Here is a 10,386-nt window from a genome sequence, read left to right as displayed (position 1 = left end):
ACAAAAAACAGCTGTTAAATTCATGGCTGCCATGTTGGTTACCTACGCCCTAACGGATAGCAATATGACTACATTTTCTACCTAACGCCTAACATCGGGTCTGACCTGTTAGATCGAGCAATGATAACTGGCCGATTCTTGCAAGTCTTCGTCATCATTTTCTCGATCTAACACTACCTAACAGAGTTAACCGTGTTAACACAAAGATAGTGAATACCCTAATATTATTTATGTCGGGAGAAGACTACTTCTTTGCATAGCTAATTGTTTGTTTGTTTGACTATTTAAAAATTAATTGTGTAAGGGATTATTGCATTAATTATATTGAACCATCAGACTGAGGATGTGTAAAGGTCGAGGTAAGACATTTCGTGTCTTCCTTGGACGCTCGATAATCCCCTCCAAAGTAATGCAATATAGTGAAGCCAGAAGGTAGTAGCTGCCATGGGGAAGAAGCCCCACGTAGTGCCCTCTGGGTAGGTTTTGGCAAAGAGCCGGTGCTATAAAAAGAGTAGTCATTGGTCACGATCAACTGATTGACACCTGTACAAATTGGTCAGTTGGTTTGCGGAGATGACTGGGCTAGACCTTTGTTAGATTTTTATGGAATATGGCGCATTTGGAGGAAGAGTGTCTGGCTTCGGCTACAATACATCCTTTGTGGATTTAAGTTAATAAACGTTGTTATGAAATGTGAAGACTTGGATTAAATTATTATCTCTACAATGACGAATTCAGAAGAAAAGCCGATCCAGACAAATGATCGACTCTCCGAGATATGCGTCTCTCTGTCTCTCTGCTATCGACAACTGCCCTCTCCTTCTTTTCTCTAAATCTACGACATTATATNTATATATATATCATCACCCTATACAGAAATAGAAGTCCGGTCACATTCCTCCAGAGTACTCAATACTCAGTCGTCACACACTCATCCCAGAATTCGTACCAACTCTTAACTTTTAATCTGCGTTAAAGAAAGGATTAGTTAAAAAAGGATAATTTAAAATAAAAAAAAGCTAATTTGAAATTTAAAAAAAGTAATTTTAAATTAAAAGAAGATTAATTTGACCAATTTGGAATTAAAAACAGGAAGGAAACTGTACAATTGAAATAAAGCAATTAAAGGGACTTTTCTGAGTGTTTGTGACTGGTGATAAAACACGATTCATCCCATTTACACACGTCCGATCTCGATTTGTCCGAGAGGTCCGGTGAAAGAGGGAATTTCCGAGTTGAGCAACAAAAGGGAAACTTATTCGTAAAAGATTTACGTAAGTTTCTTTCTATCTCCCAGCTCATACGACCCGACTGTATTTGCCGGACAGCTGCCTGTTGCTGGTAACAACAGTTATTGTGATTCATAGTGACAAATGTGTTTATACAAATAAAAATATATTGTGCCATGCAACTCTTGACATTACATTAAATTGCAGTACTTAAAAATTGTTTTAACCTTCAGTCTTTTTCTGAATTTTGGTAAAAACAAAATAAAAATTCAAAAATCAATTAATTTAAAGAAGTGAATTTTTTGCAATTATATAAAATATGGTGCCCTGGTATGGCCTAATACTTACATTACTAATTGTAAAGGATTTTCGTCCAAGGTATGACGTTAAACTATAACCGATTTCTCTACCTTGTACTTAGTGACAATTCCTGTACTTAACCTGTCCGACCCCGTCATCCTGTATCCTTCCCCATTTCCAATCTAGTGCTTTTCTGCGTTGATGCGACCTTAGTAGCAGCCCAACCCACTGGATTTAGTCAATGGGAAGCTTTACTAGCGAAGGCCAAATGAGAAGAAAAGATCACACCACCTTACTTAGTTTGATATACCTGATCTTAAGAAATTACTTGAGATACTTGTACTTGCAGTAAAAAAAGAATAGGATTTTAAAAACTGTTGTACAAGCCGTATCTGCCGACTAATCAATAAACAAATTGGCAAGGGCAAGAACCTTAAGAAATGTTCATATGGAATTTTGATCATAAAATTTACTGACCCTCGCAGAACAAAATGATCATGGTTAGCACTGCACTCTGGGGACACATGTTAAAAGAAACTAGCCAAAGCTGGCACTCAATATGATGAATTAAGTCATGATGTCATCGCCCTTTGAGACGGTGGCGGGTTCTTTGAATTGAAAAATGTAGTTAAAGTTTGCCCAATAGGGTTAGGATCTAATGCTTGGTGTGGAAATTTTGGAAGCTTGATCGGATCAGTTCGTTGACAAAAGGAATATGGAGATCGTTGGTGATGCAGATATCGATGCAGATATCAGCTTTGACAACTTTTCTGCGTCCAAAGGTTAAAAAATCCCAAGTTCTCCCTCGTTGAAATATTTTATTCAATTTTGTCTATTATATGCGTTTCGGGCCAAGCGTTTGGCAAGAGTTGTGTACGTACTGTTTTCTGGCCTTCCCTGCTTGCCAAATTGGTAAAAAACCAATAATCACCATCTAAAAAGTGGAGGCTCACGCGGATAAGGGCGGATAGCGGCAGAGGTTTTTAAAACCATTTTGACGAAATCCCGATCAAAATTGGTGGAAATGAATATGTATAGACCGGACTATCTACGGCATAGTCCAGTTTCTGATGATGGACCGTAGGTCCGAACGTTCATGTATAGACAAAATTGAATAAAATATTTCAATCACGGAGAACTTGGGATTTTTTAACCTTTGGATACGAATTGCTACGAACCGTAAGTTTTAAGAAAAAAACTTTTCTGAGGACTTTTGATTGGAAAAATTGGATAGACCACACAGTTTCACTTTGTATGTCCAAAGTGGTCACAGTCTTATCGTCGTTAGTTGAGTTTGGAAGGACAAAACAGATTTCGGTCCTATAAGTTGTCCAAGTCTCCGGCTAAATTTTTGTTTCTAAAATGTTGTGTAGGGATTTCACGTCAGTCTGCTGGCTAGGTACATTCAGTTCTAAGTATCTGACAAGGCATAATGCTACAGGGAAAAATGAAATGTACAACATTGTATGTTATTGCCTGAATGGCGCTATTTTTTAAATTGTTTTTAATGGTAAACTGTTTTTGGACATAATTCGATGGAAATTAGTGAATTTCTTGTTTAATAGTTCATGCTGATTTTGGACTACTTAAAAAATAAGTATTTAGAGACAAGGTATAACGTCTCAAATTCTTGTTTTGATTTTTAAAACAATTAGGTTGCCGTTAGAGTTTTATTTGTCCAAATTCATCCATTAATGTAAATAATAATAAATATATAAATAACTCCGTCTTAATCACGAAAGGAAAGGGGTTCTTCTGTGCAAAATATTCGTTCTTGTCAGGAAGTTTAAGCCAGCTTATTTTTGTAAAATAGAAATTTCCAGTTTTCTTCTATTACTGCTATATATAGCCTAGGGATTTATTTAATTTTAAACCTTTTGTTCGTCATTTCTGTACCGTTAGGGCTTATGTTAATACACCGTGTTTCACAGGAATCGGGCTTCCATTTTTGTGTGGGAATAAACATTATTTATTATTATGAAAACAATTGCGTGGTTATAAGGCCAAATGAAATCGAAGATCACAATTAATTGATTATTTTGATTAATTAATAATTAAAAACATTTTCAACCAATATAAATATAGAATAGAATAATGCAAAAAAAGTGTTACTTTTTTAAAGAATGGATTACATGATTAAATGTGGATATATATATAAAAAGTGAAGTAGAACGTTGAAAGTACAGAGTTGACACAAGACAGATGCCAAAAAATCTGTGGAACTAATTTTGACAAAGATGTTTTCAGGTGGATTCTTCTTTTATGACTGTTGAAAAAAATATTTACGCCTAAGACAATGTCCCTATATCGTAAACACCCTATTTATCGAGTGATATTCCTACTCGCTCTCTGTATGGAACCAAATAACGGAACCCTTCAATTAAGTGGACATCAAGCAGTCTTTGTCTTCATACCGAACGTACGCTGGTTTGGGCGCAAAAATTAGAGTCAATGCATCAATATTCTGGCCGTAGCCGGGACTTCCCAAACTGTGTCCGCCGACCCTTTTTTCCCCTAACTAGGGGGTGCGCGGCGAACTTGAAGAAAAATTAATAGTTACAAAAATAAACGTAGAATGAATAAATAAAATATTTTTTTAAAAACTACTAATAATGAGTACTCAAACCAAAGTTTTTTTATTTGGCAAAAGCAGATGTTTTGTTCTCCACAGAGATCTTTAGCTGAAACAAATGCCAGCCCTTTCGAGAAAGTTTTAGATGAGTCTGTGCAAATTATGAATTACAGCTGCAGAAGTCAAGACTTTCCACGATAAGACAAACTGGAGCTTGCGAACGGCACGTTTTTCCGCAATGCTGCGCGTGGCGATGTGTTGTGATTGGTTTTTTTTTTGTTTTGTGTTAAATTGTCAGATGACAGAAGTTAATAAAAAAGGAAAATTAATCAACTCTTTCATTCAAAATACTATCTACGTACTCGAAAAGTACTAACAAAGGCACGCTTCAATTCCTGCCAACATACCTAACTTGTATCCTTTGGTCTAACAGCCTACAACTTTATAGGGTATAGGATGTATCTATTATGAATGAGAGTATAAGGACAGTGCAGAAATTAACAAAAGAAATGCATTGGTCTGATTTAATTAATGCGTATTTAAGAATAAAAATACGTGTAAACAAAAAACAGCTGTTAAATTCATGGCTGGCATGTTGGTTACCTACGCCCTAACGGATAGCAATGTGACTATATTTTCGACCTAACACCTAACATTGGCTCTGGCCTGTTAGATGGAGAAGTGCCAACTAGCTGATTCTTAAAGGTCTCCGTCATCATTTTTCTCGATCTAACAGGACCTAACAGACTTAACAGGGTTAACAAAAAGATCGTGAATAACCCTATTACTTACGACTGCATGTTGAAATCTACTCTCGAATCCGATACTTACACGCTTACCATGTTTGACTCGTCTGGAAAACAAAAAAATGTTTGTAAGATGTTAACTCGTCTTAACTCGAGTAGATCCAGTAGGATCGTGAATGCCCCTTCTTTTCTTAGCATGTTAAACGTTAATTTTTCCTCAATGCTGAGAGTGGCGATTGGTAGAACCAAAAATAAAGTTATAACAATCCTTGAAGGCTTGTTGTTTGTTTCAGTTTTCATTAGTGATAAATTGTAAGATGCCAGAAGTTAATAAAAGAGTAAAATTAATCAACTCTTTCATTCAAAATGCTACCTATGCCCTCGAAAAGTACTAACAAATGACACGCTTCAATTCGTGCCGACATACCTAACTTGAATCCTAACGTCTAACTGCCTACTACTTTATTAGATAGAGGATCTATCTATTATGAGTGAGAGCATAAGGACAGGTCAGAAATTAACAAAACCTATTTGGTCTGTTAATACCGATATTGACGAAGTATTGGTCTGATTTAATCAATGCTTATTTAAGAATAAAAATACGTGTAAACAAAAAACAGCTGTTAAATTCGTGGCTGCCATGCTGGTTACCTACGCCCTAACGGATAGCAATGTGACTATATTTTCGACCTAACACCTAACATTGGCTCTGGCCACCAGTTGATTCTTACAAGTGTCCGTCATCATTTTTCTCGATCTAACAGGACCTAATAGACTTAACACGGTTAACACAAAGATCGTGAATAACCCTATTACTTACGACTGCATGTTGAAATCTACTCTCGAATCCGATACTTACACGCTTACCATGTTTGACTCCGTCTGGAAAACAAAAAATTTCAATAATTGAAAAAGCATGGTATTCATGGGCACAGATTTATATGACTAGCATTCGGCTTAGATGGTTTTGGCGGGGTCAAGGGCCATGTAGCTCGCAGTTAGTTCTTTGAGCAGTCCGTATATCATAAAAGTCCTACAGGGTTAACTTCTTTTGCTTTATGTTTCCAGTCAGCTCTCTTTTCAATAATTGTTTTGAATGATTTTTCAAAGGCTACTATTTTTTTCTAATAAGTCAGATGTTTTAGCCACATCCGTTGTGATAAATTTGTTGAAAGTTTTGTTATAGTATGTACTTGTTAGATGCCTCATTTCCACTGTATGATGTATTTTTAATTCCTTTGTCGCATCCACCCTTTTCACATTGTAAAGGTGGCATCATGAGCATACGTTCCAATGCGGCTGTGGTTGTTATTTTAATAGCTCGAATGATGTTAAGACTAACGTACTTTGAATTTTTTTGTACAATTTCTCTGTATTTTTTATTAATATTTTTGGCCACCTATGTAACTTGCATAGGTCACCATGTTCTGAAAATCTTAAGATGCCGTAATGTTCTTGGTTTCCAAGATTGTAGCTATTACACTTCTTTGTCCTGGTGAATGGAACAACAAAACAACTTTGAAAGGTTTTAACGGTTTTAAATAACTATAGACAGATAAATGGATAAAATAAAATCAGATTGACACAGTCGAACGTTAATGCTTCTTTTACTTGCCTACTCTGACGACGATCTCTCGTCCACATACCGAAATTGAATATTTACGTTATGAAACGCTTCCACTTGCCGTCAACGAAATAAAGGTGGCATTGAATGAATAGCAATCGAGCTGGAAAACAGGCTCGCAGCTCTGACGTGCCTCCTGACCCTTGTCAAATCGAGTGCTCGATCATAATTTCACTAGATGGAGCCCTCCGTTTTCACTCTTCGCCGTCCGTGGTCATGTTCAAGGGATGATACCCCCTCCCCCGTAACGGCTGGCCGGATATCCCTTATCCGGAGAATTAACCGTGAAGATAGAATCCGGAGGCGAGGTGTATAAAGATATTGAATGGACATGTTGGTGTGAAGGAGAATTAAGTCGAGATTGCGGAGTGGGCGAAGAAGTTCGAGACGTAGGAGCATCGCAAACTTTGTAATTTATAAGCTAACTTCTTTGGTGCCGAAATGACCATACTTGTCGGTTGACCCAGAAATAAATAAAACCATTTCTTCATATAGACAATTTGTATGTATTGTGAAGTAGTTTTAAAATAAAATTTACAACGAAACGAAAATAAAATCAACAAAAATAAAATCCTTTGATTTTCTTTGTTCTCCGTTACGACGCTACCGTCGAACCAAATATATCCAATTAATAATATTTCTCATGTATCAAATCCAGTGAATCAGGCTGGATCGAGAGTTTTAGGATGAGGGATCAGTCATCTGAATAAGTTTGTGGTTAACACAAATAAAAACAGGTAAGCTGATCGATCTGAGCCGAACAAGTTTTTAGGGTGTCCGAGTTCACTTTGTATCAAAGCGCCCCGTTTTGATCATCCCCGTGTAAACAAGAAGTAACGGATATTTTTGGTTTATTTTCATAATTTTGTATAGTACTTGAAGTATAACTTTGATTGATCTAGATGAACAAAACCAACAATACAATTGCAAAGGTCCGATTTTCGGATTTACTAATGATATTCTGAGAATAAGGTAGATAATCTAATGTCAATCTTAAACATTGAAATACATATAGCACAACCTATAATTATCTTCTTCTAAAAATAAAGAAAATAAATTTCGTGAAATTCCGTTGCCCAATTCTAAATTTTATGTCAATGAGGTTCCTTATCTTATTAATTCTTTTCTAAAATTGTGTTAAACTATTGAAATAGTAATTGTAGAGACTGTATGTATAATTACATTAAAGTAAGGAGCCAGATGTGTATTAAACCGGCCTTATTAAAAAAAAATAATTATAGTTGAAAAGTGGCTTTATCAACATAGAATGTCCTGAGGGTTCGAAGTTTATTACACGACTTGAAATTCCAATCAGGGCAGTATAAAAAATTCATCCGCATGGTCACCCACTGAATTCGAATACCTGTTAACTTTGATTGGGGGACATGACTTTACGATGCAGAGCGAAGGTCGAAACACCGCCGATCGCACAATCCGCATCTGTATCACGTTTCGTCTTGATGTAAAGGCAAATAAACGACTCTCGATGGTAACTGGTCTGATTCTATCATTTCATCGTACATGATATAGGCGTATGATATGAAATTCTGTATTCTCAGGGAGTTGAAGTTATACGCTAATCAGATTGATCCTTGATTTAACATGGGCACGTGTCCAAGCTCATCCTCAACCGAATCGATCGTAGGCTTCATTGAAATGTTTGTAATCTTGTTTTTGCGTTTGTCGCCCGCATTAGATTCCATTTTGTTGATCGTTAGTCAAAACATCGGCTAGGGATGAAAAGATAATTTTTTTATATATATTTGTCATTATATTTTCCGACGTTTCCTGTTTCTCAGGGGATCTGTAAAATACAGGAAGATCCAATTTAAAGTGTAAAACTTCACCATATAGGAAAAAATACAATAATATATTTTTAAAAATTAGATTAGACATTAAAGATATATTTTTAAGCAGATTGACATATCCAATACATTTCTTTACGTTCAATACAGTCATGAACATTAAACGGATGTTGAAAAATCGGCAGATAAAAGAATATTGTACTTTATTGTTTTATGCAATATGAAAGTACAAACCATTTTATTTCTGAAAATATCAACATCAAATTTAAACAATACCGTCTTTCTGTTTTTACAACTAAGCTATGAAATATCACTTTGAGTAATTACATGCTAAATTCAAGGTACCAATGAACATAAATCGCATTTCTTATTCCTGAATCGTAAACGAACCTCAGTGGTTGCAAGTTTTAGAAATTTTCGGGAAATTAAATTATATTAGAAATCTTTTACTATTCAAACCATCCTTATTGCTTTTTTCCTCAGATTAACCACTTCTATCTTTAAATTAATCTTTTTAATTTCGAATTAACCACTTCTGTCTTTAAATTAATCTTTTTAATTTCGGATTAACCACTTCTATCTTTAAATTATTTTTTTTTAAATTTCGGATTAACCACTTCTATCTTTAAGTTAATCTTTTTAATTTCGCATTAACCACTTCTATATTCAAATTAATCTTTTTAATTTCAAATTAACCCTTTTTAACCTCAAATTAACCTTTTTCAATTAAAGATTAACATTTTTACATTCAAATCACTCCTTTTTTAAAACTCAAATTAACCCTTTCTTTAAAGAATTAAAAACTTAGACGGTACGGAATAATAAATATTTGTAGTAAATTCCTTTATATTTGAGATTTGTTAAATATAATATAATTGCGCTCTTAGAAGACTATATAAAAATTAATTACAATGTAAAATTATACAGAAAAATGTATATTTAGTATACATATATTAAAATCGCCCACTCCGGCATACCTTTACTGAGCTAAGATTTTGGAACGTCGATCGAGGTACGCCAATATTTTGCCTTCCCTTCACAGTTCAGGGGTGCGTCCACTTTATAGTCTCTCCCCCGCTCCGTAGCATTTTCACGGCTGAACTGTATGCGATTTGGTACACACTTGGGGAAATTCGAAACGATTGTGATTCTGCTTATCTTGTTTCCATCGATTCTCGTTGTGTTCTTGTTGGCGAGATACTGGACACACCGGTCTGGATAGTACGTCCCAACTTCTGGATTTAACCACTGCGATACGGACCCTCTGATACTAAAACCAAAATAAAATGCATGATTAAAAGAACGAGGTAGCGTCGGTTGTTGGAGAGCCAAGTATCAAGAGCACTGTCGTGCCCCTCGGATGTGGTTCGTAGAAGAAGGGTCCTCCTGACCCGATTACTCGATTTGTCTTACCTAATTGAAAGGTGCAATTCCTTGGCTCTATATAGAGAGCGCGTAGGAATGCAACCCGAATGGGAAATGTACTTGAGCAAGTAATGAGTATTTGGGTCTCCTGCTCCGATTCTTGGAGGAAACAGAGTTGTTTTATTGCATGCAGTTTTGTGTCTCTAGCATGTGTTGAGAGTGAATGTATATTGTGAGAATCCAATGGCAGAATATTGAGCACCATCGACCCTCATTTAGGTCAATTAGGTAACAGGTGTAAAGGGTGACGAGGAATATCGAGCACTCCACTACCCTAACACAGTGATTGGTAATAAATAGGAAAGATTGTATGTAAGAATGCGGGTGAGTAGATTTAGGAACTGATTTCGTTGTGTGCCGAAATAACCTAGCAGTCGACAGTATCCGGTGGCTGGAGGGATAAGACCGAAGGTCTGACCACGGTATGCCAACACCCGGGGAGGAAGATTAAAGAAGCCTGCCGGTAATTTATTGTTTTTATAGTTATACAAAAGCTAGAATTTCTGGTGGATTGCGAGAAGTGATAGATATAATACAGAGCCTACTCTGTAAATATGTGTATATATGTACAATAAATACAAGTGGAGATCTTTTTAAAAAGATAATTCCTACTCACAGCAGGTTGTTTTCAACAATCTGGATTTCGAGCCAACAGCTCATCATCAGATTGGAGGAGCTCTACATC

Source organism: Cimex lectularius, unplaced genomic scaffold (assembly GCF_000648675.2).
Source record: "Cimex lectularius strain Harlan isolate CLEC.00 unplaced genomic scaffold, Clec_2.1 scaffold78, whole genome shotgun sequence".
Classification (NCBI taxonomy): domain Eukaryota; kingdom Metazoa; phylum Arthropoda; class Insecta; order Hemiptera; family Cimicidae; genus Cimex; species Cimex lectularius.
The sequence above is the reverse complement of the archived record's forward strand: the minus strand, read 5'-3'. Positions refer to the sequence as shown.